The sequence below is a fragment of the Alligator sinensis genome, unplaced genomic scaffold, assembly GCF_000455745.1.
Source record: "Alligator sinensis unplaced genomic scaffold, ASM45574v1 scaffold439_1, whole genome shotgun sequence".
NCBI classification, from domain to species: domain Eukaryota; kingdom Metazoa; phylum Chordata; order Crocodylia; family Alligatoridae; genus Alligator; species Alligator sinensis.
The window spans coordinates 934,939-943,864 of record NW_005842523.1 but is presented as its reverse complement, the minus strand read 5'-3'; the positions used below and the strand labels follow the sequence as shown (position 1 = coordinate 943,864).

Genomic DNA, 8,926 nt, shown 5'->3' with positions numbered 1-8,926 from the left:
CGGTTATTACTGCCCAAGTGCAGCACCCTGCACTTGTCCGTATTGAAACGCATCCTGTTTTTGTCAGCCCACCCTTGCAACCTATCCAGGTCTTTCTGCAGTCTTTCCCTCCCTGCTAGCGTGCCCACCTCACCCCAGATTTTGGTATCATCAGTGAATTTGAACAGGTTGCTTTTCACCCCGTCGTCCAAATCACTGATAAAGAAATTGAACAGCGCGGGCCCAAGATCCGAGCCCTGGGGAACTCCTCTGCGCACTTCCCTCCAGGTCGAATGTGACCCAAATATGACCCATCCACCACCACCCTCTGAGTACGACCCTTCAGCCAATTAGCAATCCATCTGACCGAGTAGCTTGTCTGGGGGGCATGGGGGGGCTTGCAGCTCCCCCCCCGCATGCAGCCCGGAAGGGCATAGGAGCATGTGCCCCTGGATCTGCACGTGGAGTGAGACAGGGCGGGCTGCTGCTGCAGGCTGGGGCTGAGGGCAGCACCAGGCTCTTCCCAGTTGCGGGGCTTGGGCCAGGGCTGCGCTTGGGGTGGGCAGTGGCAGTGCTGGGAAAGGCAATGGAGGGGGCTACAGCCCCCCCCAAAATCACCGTAGCTCCCCCAAAATTCACCTTTGGCCCACTCCCAGCGCTGCTGCCTCCCACCCCAATCATAGCGTGGCCCAGACCCCACACTGGGAAGAGCCCAGTGCTGCCCCCCAGCCCTAACCCACAGTGACAGCCCATCCTGCCCCACACGTAGATCTAGGGGCATGCACGCCCCATGTCCTCCTGGGATGCGCACAGCAGAGGGATCCACCCCTCCCTGCACCCTCTGAATGAACTGCTCGTGGCTCCATCCCATGCCCTGCCCCAGCTGAGCAGCACCTGTCCCTGCCCCACTCCCTCCCTCATTGCAAGAGCCTCAATCTGCCCTCCCCCCCGCACATCCCCTCCCTCCCTCTACCTCTTCCCCCACACCAGACTTACCAGCCTAATGCTGGTCTCCAAAATGCCGGGCTGCACTCCTGGCCCCATGCATGCTGCAGCTGTGCAATGCGTGGGGCATTTATCCGACCACATTATCAGCTGCATTGGGTAAAAAAAGCCGATTTCTGATGCTGTCAATTTTCCCTGTATCTGTGCACTACATCCCAAAATGCAGCCACCTTAGCATGATGCTGGAAATGTCCCAGGAAGCAGTGAGTACCACCCTGAAGTGGCTACATGGTGTCTTTTTTGTGCTGTAGTGTGTAAGGACCAAGCATGCCCAGGCTTCACTGTGGCAAAACCATGTAGTGGTTCTTTTGATGGTGGCAGTCATTTCCAGCGTGCAGTACGTGGGTACATTTCAGTATATTTCTTCTTTTGTTTACCTTTCTCCATTTTGTAGGTTGTAAGAAATACAAACTTTTTTTGGCTTCTTTTTATCATTACATGTCATTTTAGACTGGACAGGAAAGGAATGATGTCCAAGTTACAAAGTGGAGTGTGTCCTCCTATTTTCCTTAAGTAAAACCATATTTCCACTTTGTATGAGAGATTTTTACTTGTGCTTATCTTTCAAAAGCTAGATGAATAGAGGGAGAATGAGATTACAAATATACTGAGAGGGTTTTGCACATATTTTTCACCGAAAGAAAATAGTACAGATTTTTTAACCTAATTGAGGTTACCCTACGTTACAGGTCATGATCTTAAGTACTTCATAATTTTAATTACACTGGTGGTTTGTTGTGAATAATATTTTCTGAGCATAAAAATATTTTTATTGTTTATATTTTCTGGTAAGTCAGGAAATCAGAAATGCATTAGATTTTGAAAATGTGTTATTTATTCTCATTGCCTTAACCTTCATGTAGAATAACATAAAATGCTATTTGAGCCAAATGAAATCCAATGAATTTTGAATCCACTAAATTGAGATGCTTACCTACCAAAAATATTAAATAAAGAAGTTGATATATACTAGGTCAAATTTTGATGTTTTTTAAACCAATGGGACATTGATTTGAATACGCAAAGATTTCTCCCAGTTTATCTGTAAAGTATTATATAATTGCTTGAAAGATCATAGACTCTTATGTGTTTTCATTCTCTCCTTGTTTCTGAGGTTTAACTTATAACCGGTAGCTTTGAAAATAAATTACCAATTTTAAACTCTCTTATGCCAATTAAAACATCATTTTTAAAAAATAAATATCTATAGAGTTACATTTTACATAAATGCTTATACAGATGCTTCTATGTCTGTTTTACAATGTCTGAATGTACACTCCCACACATTTAGAATTTCCTTAGAAGACACAAAGTAGTACTTTGTTGAGATATTCCATGATATTCCTAAACAAGCAGAGCCACTCGGTGCAGTACTACGTGTGAATTTAACTTTTTACTTTGGCACTAACTGGCTATACTGCTTCTGGTTTGGGAGCTAGCACATGAAAAGGTAGTCAGAATGGCCCTACTTTACACCATTTTAGAACTTCAGAACTTGAGAAGAGAAAACTGCTAATGTGAAAATATAAATGTGTAAATAGAGATGATAGTAGAGAAATGTAATATATTGTATTTACTTGATTTGAAGATGAGGTTTCCCCTTCCCCCATATAAGATGGGAAAAGCCCCTTGTCTTAAAATCAAGTATGAGGGCAGTGAGATGGCAAACAGCTGCTGTGCCTTGGACTCCAGCCACTACACAGGGTCAAGGCATAGCCACAACTGCTGTCTGCCTCCCTTCCCCCCTGCCACCTCTCCATAACTCCCTGCCACCCCCCACCCCCCCTTGCAACGTGCAGCTTCTGTTCACCCACCTTACCCTTGCTCCATGCTGGCAGGGTCCATCCACGCTGCAGCCTGGGACACTGAGCATGGCCCCAGCCTGGCCCTTTAGCCATGGCGCACAGCCTGCATGGCAGCTGAGGCCATGCTTAATGTGCCAGGCTAGAACAGGGACTGAGCCTGCCATGTGGAGCAAGGGTAAGGGGAGGGGGAGAAGCAGAGGCTGGAGGGGAGAGGGAAGGAGGGAATAGAGGCTGCAGGGGAAGGGGGAGAGATAGGAAGGGGAGCAGAGGGGAAGAGGGGCTCAAGGCTATGGGTGGGCAGAGGTAGCAGGGGGCAGGGGATAGGCAGGGGGCAGAGGTAGCAGAAGAGGAGGCACACATGGGGGTAAGCTGCTTGAGCTCCTCACACCACCTGTGTCCCCACTGCCAGCCCCCCTGCAATGGTGGGAGGGCTGAATTAAAGACAGCTCCCCAGTAATTAGGTTCTATACATGAAAATTAGAACAATTTTTTACATGTTTCATGTATAGAATCTAATTATTGGGGGCTCATATTAAATTCAAAGTCATCTGAGATTTGAGTAAATGCGGTAATAGAAATAGAGATTTGCAAGTGTATAAATAAAGATAATTTCTATTTATACATTTACAAATGTATATACATTTATCTCTACTTATATATGCATCAATACTGGCTATTTATAAAGATTAAATAGAGATTAGCTGTTACATGTAATTAAGAAAGATGGTATGCTTTTAAGATCTGATAACACTTTAGACAGCAGAGGCAGCTTGTGCTTATGCATGAGAGATTCATATATTAGTCATCTTTTTCCCATTGACCCAAAGGTTGAACCATCAGGTGAGGGAACAGTAAAGAAATTCTGTGAGCTGCTACTATGGCAACAAAAGTTGGTTGATATTCGGAGGATCAGTGGGAAGTTGTACGTAAAAAGGGCATGATTCCTCCTAGCTGATGGAGGAAGCTGCTAGGATATGGTCCCTAAACTATGTCAGGGTGCTCGTGGATGCCAGGGCTCTTTATCTGTTCCAGCTTGAGAAATCCGTGTGTTATGGAACCATACATTTAAAACTTTGGTTCCACTGCAATGTTAGTTTGGCTCCTACTGCAATGTTCACCACCAGATCAGCGTGGCAGACCAAAAGAGAAATCCAAAAGACTTCTGTAAACGTTTAAGAAAATATGGGTGAAGGAGAGTGCTTAGCACAAGCAAACACACTTATATTTTTTTTCTAACCAAAATTCCTTTATTTTCACAGAGGAAGATAAATATGGTATTTACTCCAACTTGTTATTCAAGTATTTTCTCGCAGAGGGAATTGTATCTGGACATCATTTGTTTGTTGCTTCTGCCAAAGAAGATCCTGCTGATATCTTGAAGGTAAAAAAAAATTTGATAAATAAGATTAAAGTTTATCCAGAATGTCTATTCTGACAAGATTTTTTTACCTCAGTGAATTGAATAAGGCACTAAATATTTATACTGCAATAACAAATTAATAAGTAAAATCAAGAAAATACATTGCTTACAGTTTTGTCTGTCTACTTGAAAAATATGTGGTAAGGTAGTTCAACAGTTTCTCTCAAAATTACTTCAGAGGTTTCCTGTATTCATCTGTAGAAAAAATAATTAAACATTTTAAACATGAAAATATACATAAAGGAGTATTTCTGTTTGCATGATCAGTGATCTCAAGATCTGGTCCAAAGTGCACTGTTAACAGGGAAAAGATTCCTGTGTACTTCACTGAGCTTTGAATTGGGCTTAGCAAGCTAGTTTTAAGGAAAATTTTATCCATTCATTTTAGTATTTTGGATTGTGATCTGGGAAACATTCATGCATGCAGCTAATCTTATCAAACTCAGTCAGACTATTCTCATACATAAAGTTACTTATGCTGAATTATTTACAGATAAGGCCTTTCCTCCACTTATTGGGGTGTGTTTCAATATATTTATTTTCAATGAGATAGTTATAACTTGCACAGTTTAATGGAAAATATCTGTTAATCAAAAATGTTGAGCTCCAAAAAATACTAAAATGAATTAATACATTTCCATATTTCTTAACAGCCTTTAAGGACTGTGTAGTCTAACATTCAGAGTATTTTCTGATTTACTGACTTAGATGCCTAGAAGTCATGTGGAGGTCTGGCCACTTAAAATCTTGTGGGATTCTACTTCTCTGGACTAAACTACTACTTTTCTTTTTTCTTTACTCAAGCATAAATTCTGGTGTCATTATGTCCATTAAGTATTATCTTGAGCACTTAGGATTCTCAGTGACATGTTATAATTGCTGTTATGAAAATCCAGTGGTCTTGGTTTTGTAACCCAAGAAAGAGGTATTCATTTGTGGATGAGTTTTTTATTTGCTTTTGTGTTTATAATACAATGATATTTTTGTCTAATTTTGAAGATTAATTTATATGACAAAGTCTGTAATTTTAAAGTGTATTTCATGCAGGCTGTCCACATTATGTGGACTTTGTGGTTAATTATTTCACTAAGGTTAAATTGTCCAGTTAATTACTCATTGTATTGTATACTTCTGTATCTTACAATGGACTAACTACTGTAAATATTCATTACACTTATTTTTTCTATTATGTTTGTTGTGCACATTTTATTGCATTGTTTTTAAAAAAGTCAGTCACAGAATATGCCAGTTTTGGCTTTTTGTATTCTTTTATCTTTTGTTAATTATAGAAGTGTTTTGAGGGAAAAAATCCTTCCTCTTCCCAATGAAAAACTACAGAAGTTTATACTATGGACGTTTTCATTTCCAGAAGTGTTTGCTTACTGTACGTAACGATAAAACATGGCAAAAGGATGCTGTCAACTTGAAACTTTTCTAAAATGATGTTACTTCTATAAAAAAGAATACCTGGGATTACAACAACTAAGAAAGGTTGGCAAAATGCAGTTTGTTTCAGTCCATTTTGGGTATTTGACATGAAGTTGTGTATACTGGTTCACTCTCCCTTGTTGAAAGGACAAAGCACAATAAGGGCACAAACCCCCTGTGTTTACTCTAGTTACCTTCCTTGAGCAGCTTCAGTGATAACTTTGTAGACACTGATCTTCGAACATCTGGGAGCTTATACTTGTGACTGAAGCCTCTGTTGCTTGCCATTTTGCATGTTGAACCCCTAATGAAGGCCAGCATGTGTGACTTTAAAATACTAGTACTGATCTTAATGGGGTTAGTCTTGGTATGGTACTGTAATCCAGTCATTGACTGGGAAGGAGAGTCTAGAGCACCTGTTCAGCTGCCCCATTCAAATCTTCCCTGTTCCGTGGCCCAGCATGCAATTAGATTTCCAGATCTTAAAATTTTCCTTAAAACTAGCTTGCTAAGCTTCAGAGAGGTTGTTCTGGCAGTTTGGAGCAGAGATCTATGGAATCTCTGAAGTCAGACTCTAAAATAGCACCTGACCTTAAAGTAACTGAGAATTGTAGTTAAATGGGGTTGACCAAGTAGATTGTGCATCTTTACAGTGGAAAGACGTACAGATTTTTACCAACAACCATGAGTTATAAATCAATCCATTTTCTATTGAACAAAATTCAGGCAGTGGGTTTGGTATACTAAACGATGACTAATAGTTCAATTCACTATTTCTGTATCTTAAAAATGTGTCATTAGGCAACTTAGTGACCACAGCAAGGACATTGAGACTTTTTATACACACTGTGCATTATGGAAATGCTATATTTCCCTTTGCTTTAATTTTATTATATGGTTGGAAGTTTCTTGAACCTATAACCAAGATAAATATTGCTGGTAGTATAAAGGGTAAAAGACAATCTTATAGAACATAATTATCTTAAAATTATGTATAATTAAGACTAGTAGAGGATAAAAAGCCCCCATCAGCTGCCTAAGATATATGATATTACCACCTGGCAATTTATCCATCATTCCTTGAAGACATATTCATGCCTATTGTAGTCAAAGCTTCTTCAGGAAGTCAGCATTAAGATGCGACACAAAAAATTACACCCTTCTTGAAAAAATCTATAGAACTATATACATTATGTTTTTAAAAAGATATTTTAAACAGTTCAGAGCATTTCTCTAGAAAAAACAAACAAACAAAAAAATCTCTACTGTAACTGTATACAGCTTGAGAAGTTAATGAAAGAAGTTATGGTATATTTCACTTCCATTGTGAAAAAAATCTTGAAATTAAACTAAACCTTTGATATTGATTACCATCTTTTCACGTGTTAGTATTGTTGTTTTGCTCCATTTTCAAAGCTAAAGTCAGGCTTAAATTTGAACAAAAAAAATGTCATACATCTTGGTAGGAAGAAAAGCGAAACAAAACTGATAAAATGATTTATACAGGTTTTACGTTTGCATTCATTTAATTTCACTGTGACTGACACATTTAAAAATATAGGCAAAATTTAACCCTAGCCTTTGTGAACTGAGCGTGGGTATGGATGGATCTAGGATTTTGAAAAGGGGGTGCAAAGGGGTGCAGATGATGAGAAGTGTCCTCCCATATAACATAACACATATTTTTCTCCAGTTAAAAAGAACTTAGATGCTTTACTAATATGCTAAGGGCTTAGAGCTATATTAGTCCATTTAAAATTGAAGCAAAACCAAATGTAACTTTGTTGCAATTAATTTGCTATTATGTATAAAAACTTAACAAACTAGGCAACAAAAATTAAAATGCTGTTTCATTAGTCCTGCAGTCATTTTAGTTAAATTTATATTTCTTTTTCAGATTCATAAAACAAAATCTGGTCACCTTGAACATCTTGACACTAGGGATGTAAATGATTAAATGGTTAAATGCCAATTATATTGATACCGTTTACAACTTATTGTTTTTGTTTAGTGGCTTTCAGCAGAAAGGACCACAGCCGTGGCCCTGGCCCCTTATGTTTTTCCCCTGCACCTGGCACTGCACAGGCCTCAGGCTGCCAGCAGAGAGCTGCAGGCAGGGGGCAGTGGGCACAGCTGAGCCACTAAGGGGCTCTGCCCAGCTGCGGAGCTGTGGCTTCCTCTTGCCGTTGTGGGCAGGATCTGGAACTGGGGCTGCAGACGGAGCTGGGTCTGTGGGCCTCTCCTGTCTGCCATGGGGAGAGAGGGAGGGAGGTCCCAGACCCTCCCCTCCCATAAGGATCAGGCAGGAACTTCCCACTGCAGCAGCAAGACTTCTGGCCCCACAGTGGGTCTGGTGGGGCCCAGGCAGGGCAGTGGACTCCGTGCACCTGCTGCCAAGCTTGTTCCACTGTGAGCCAGACCTGAAAGGCTCCCCCACACTGCTGGGCCAGGCCTTCCCAGCTTGCCCTGGGGAAAGGGGAGTCTAGTCCAAGCAGGATGAGCTCTGCTGGGTGCGATACATCCTTCCCCCTCCCACCTGTGGCACTGGATGGGGCTGGCTGAGGCAGGGCTGAGCATGTGGCTGGCTCGGGCAGAGGAGTTGCTGCGGTAGCTGAAGCAGGTGGTGCCCAGATCGCTGCTGGCCCCTTATATGGTGAGCCTGGCCCTAGGGCACTCCTGAGGGACAGCAGCTCCAGCCTGGAAAGCTGCTGCTGTAGCCCTAACACTGGGATTTTTGCTGTGCCTTTGTCCCTCAGGAACACCCTGAAGCCACACTTGCTGTTCAAGGGGCCAGCAGCAACCCCTCAATCCTGGTGCCGCCTGCTCCAGCTGCCATGGTGCCTCTTCCTTTGGCTGAGCCAGCTGTATGCTCAGCTCTGCCTTAAAGCTGTCCCAGGCCCCATGCAGCCCCCGTGCCACAGGTGGGAGGGGGAAGGACACAGCATGCCTGGCAGAGGCCACCCCACTGGGACTGGACCCCCCTCCCTCTGGGGCAAGCTGGAGAGGGTCTGGCCTGGTAACACAGAAGAGCCTTTCAGGTCCAGGCCACAGCAGCACAAGCAATGGGAGGCACAGGGAGCCTGTTGCCCCGCTGCTGCAGGGAGAGCAGACAGACCCACTGCAGGGCTGGGAGTCTCGCTGCTATGGTGGGAGGGGGGGCCACCATGGCAGGGCCCCCCCGACCACTCTGGGGGGTCTCCCTCCCTTTCTCTCTGTATGGCAGTGGGATCTGAGCACAGGAGAGGTCCATGGGGGCAAGGAGAAGCTGCAGTTCTGTAGCTGGGTAGTG

At 42.8% G+C, this 8,926-nt stretch overlaps 1 protein-coding gene across 8 annotated transcripts in view; it reads left to right on the top strand.

Moving 5' to 3' along the window:
* ELP4 (elongator acetyltransferase complex subunit 4) overlaps positions 1 to 8,926 on the top strand; it is a 268,164-nt gene that overhangs the window by 31,421 nt on the left and 227,817 nt on the right. For 7 of the 8 annotated variants that reach the window (XM_025213344.1, XM_025213342.1, XM_025213337.1 and 4 more), the window contains exon 3: positions 4,049 to 4,170. The gene's annotated coding sequence lies outside the window, so the exon portion shown is untranslated. Of the gene's footprint in view, positions 1 to 4,048; positions 4,171 to 5,498; positions 5,701 to 8,926 lie in introns of all 8 variants that reach the window. The other variant, XM_025213338.1, reaches the window with a different exon arrangement.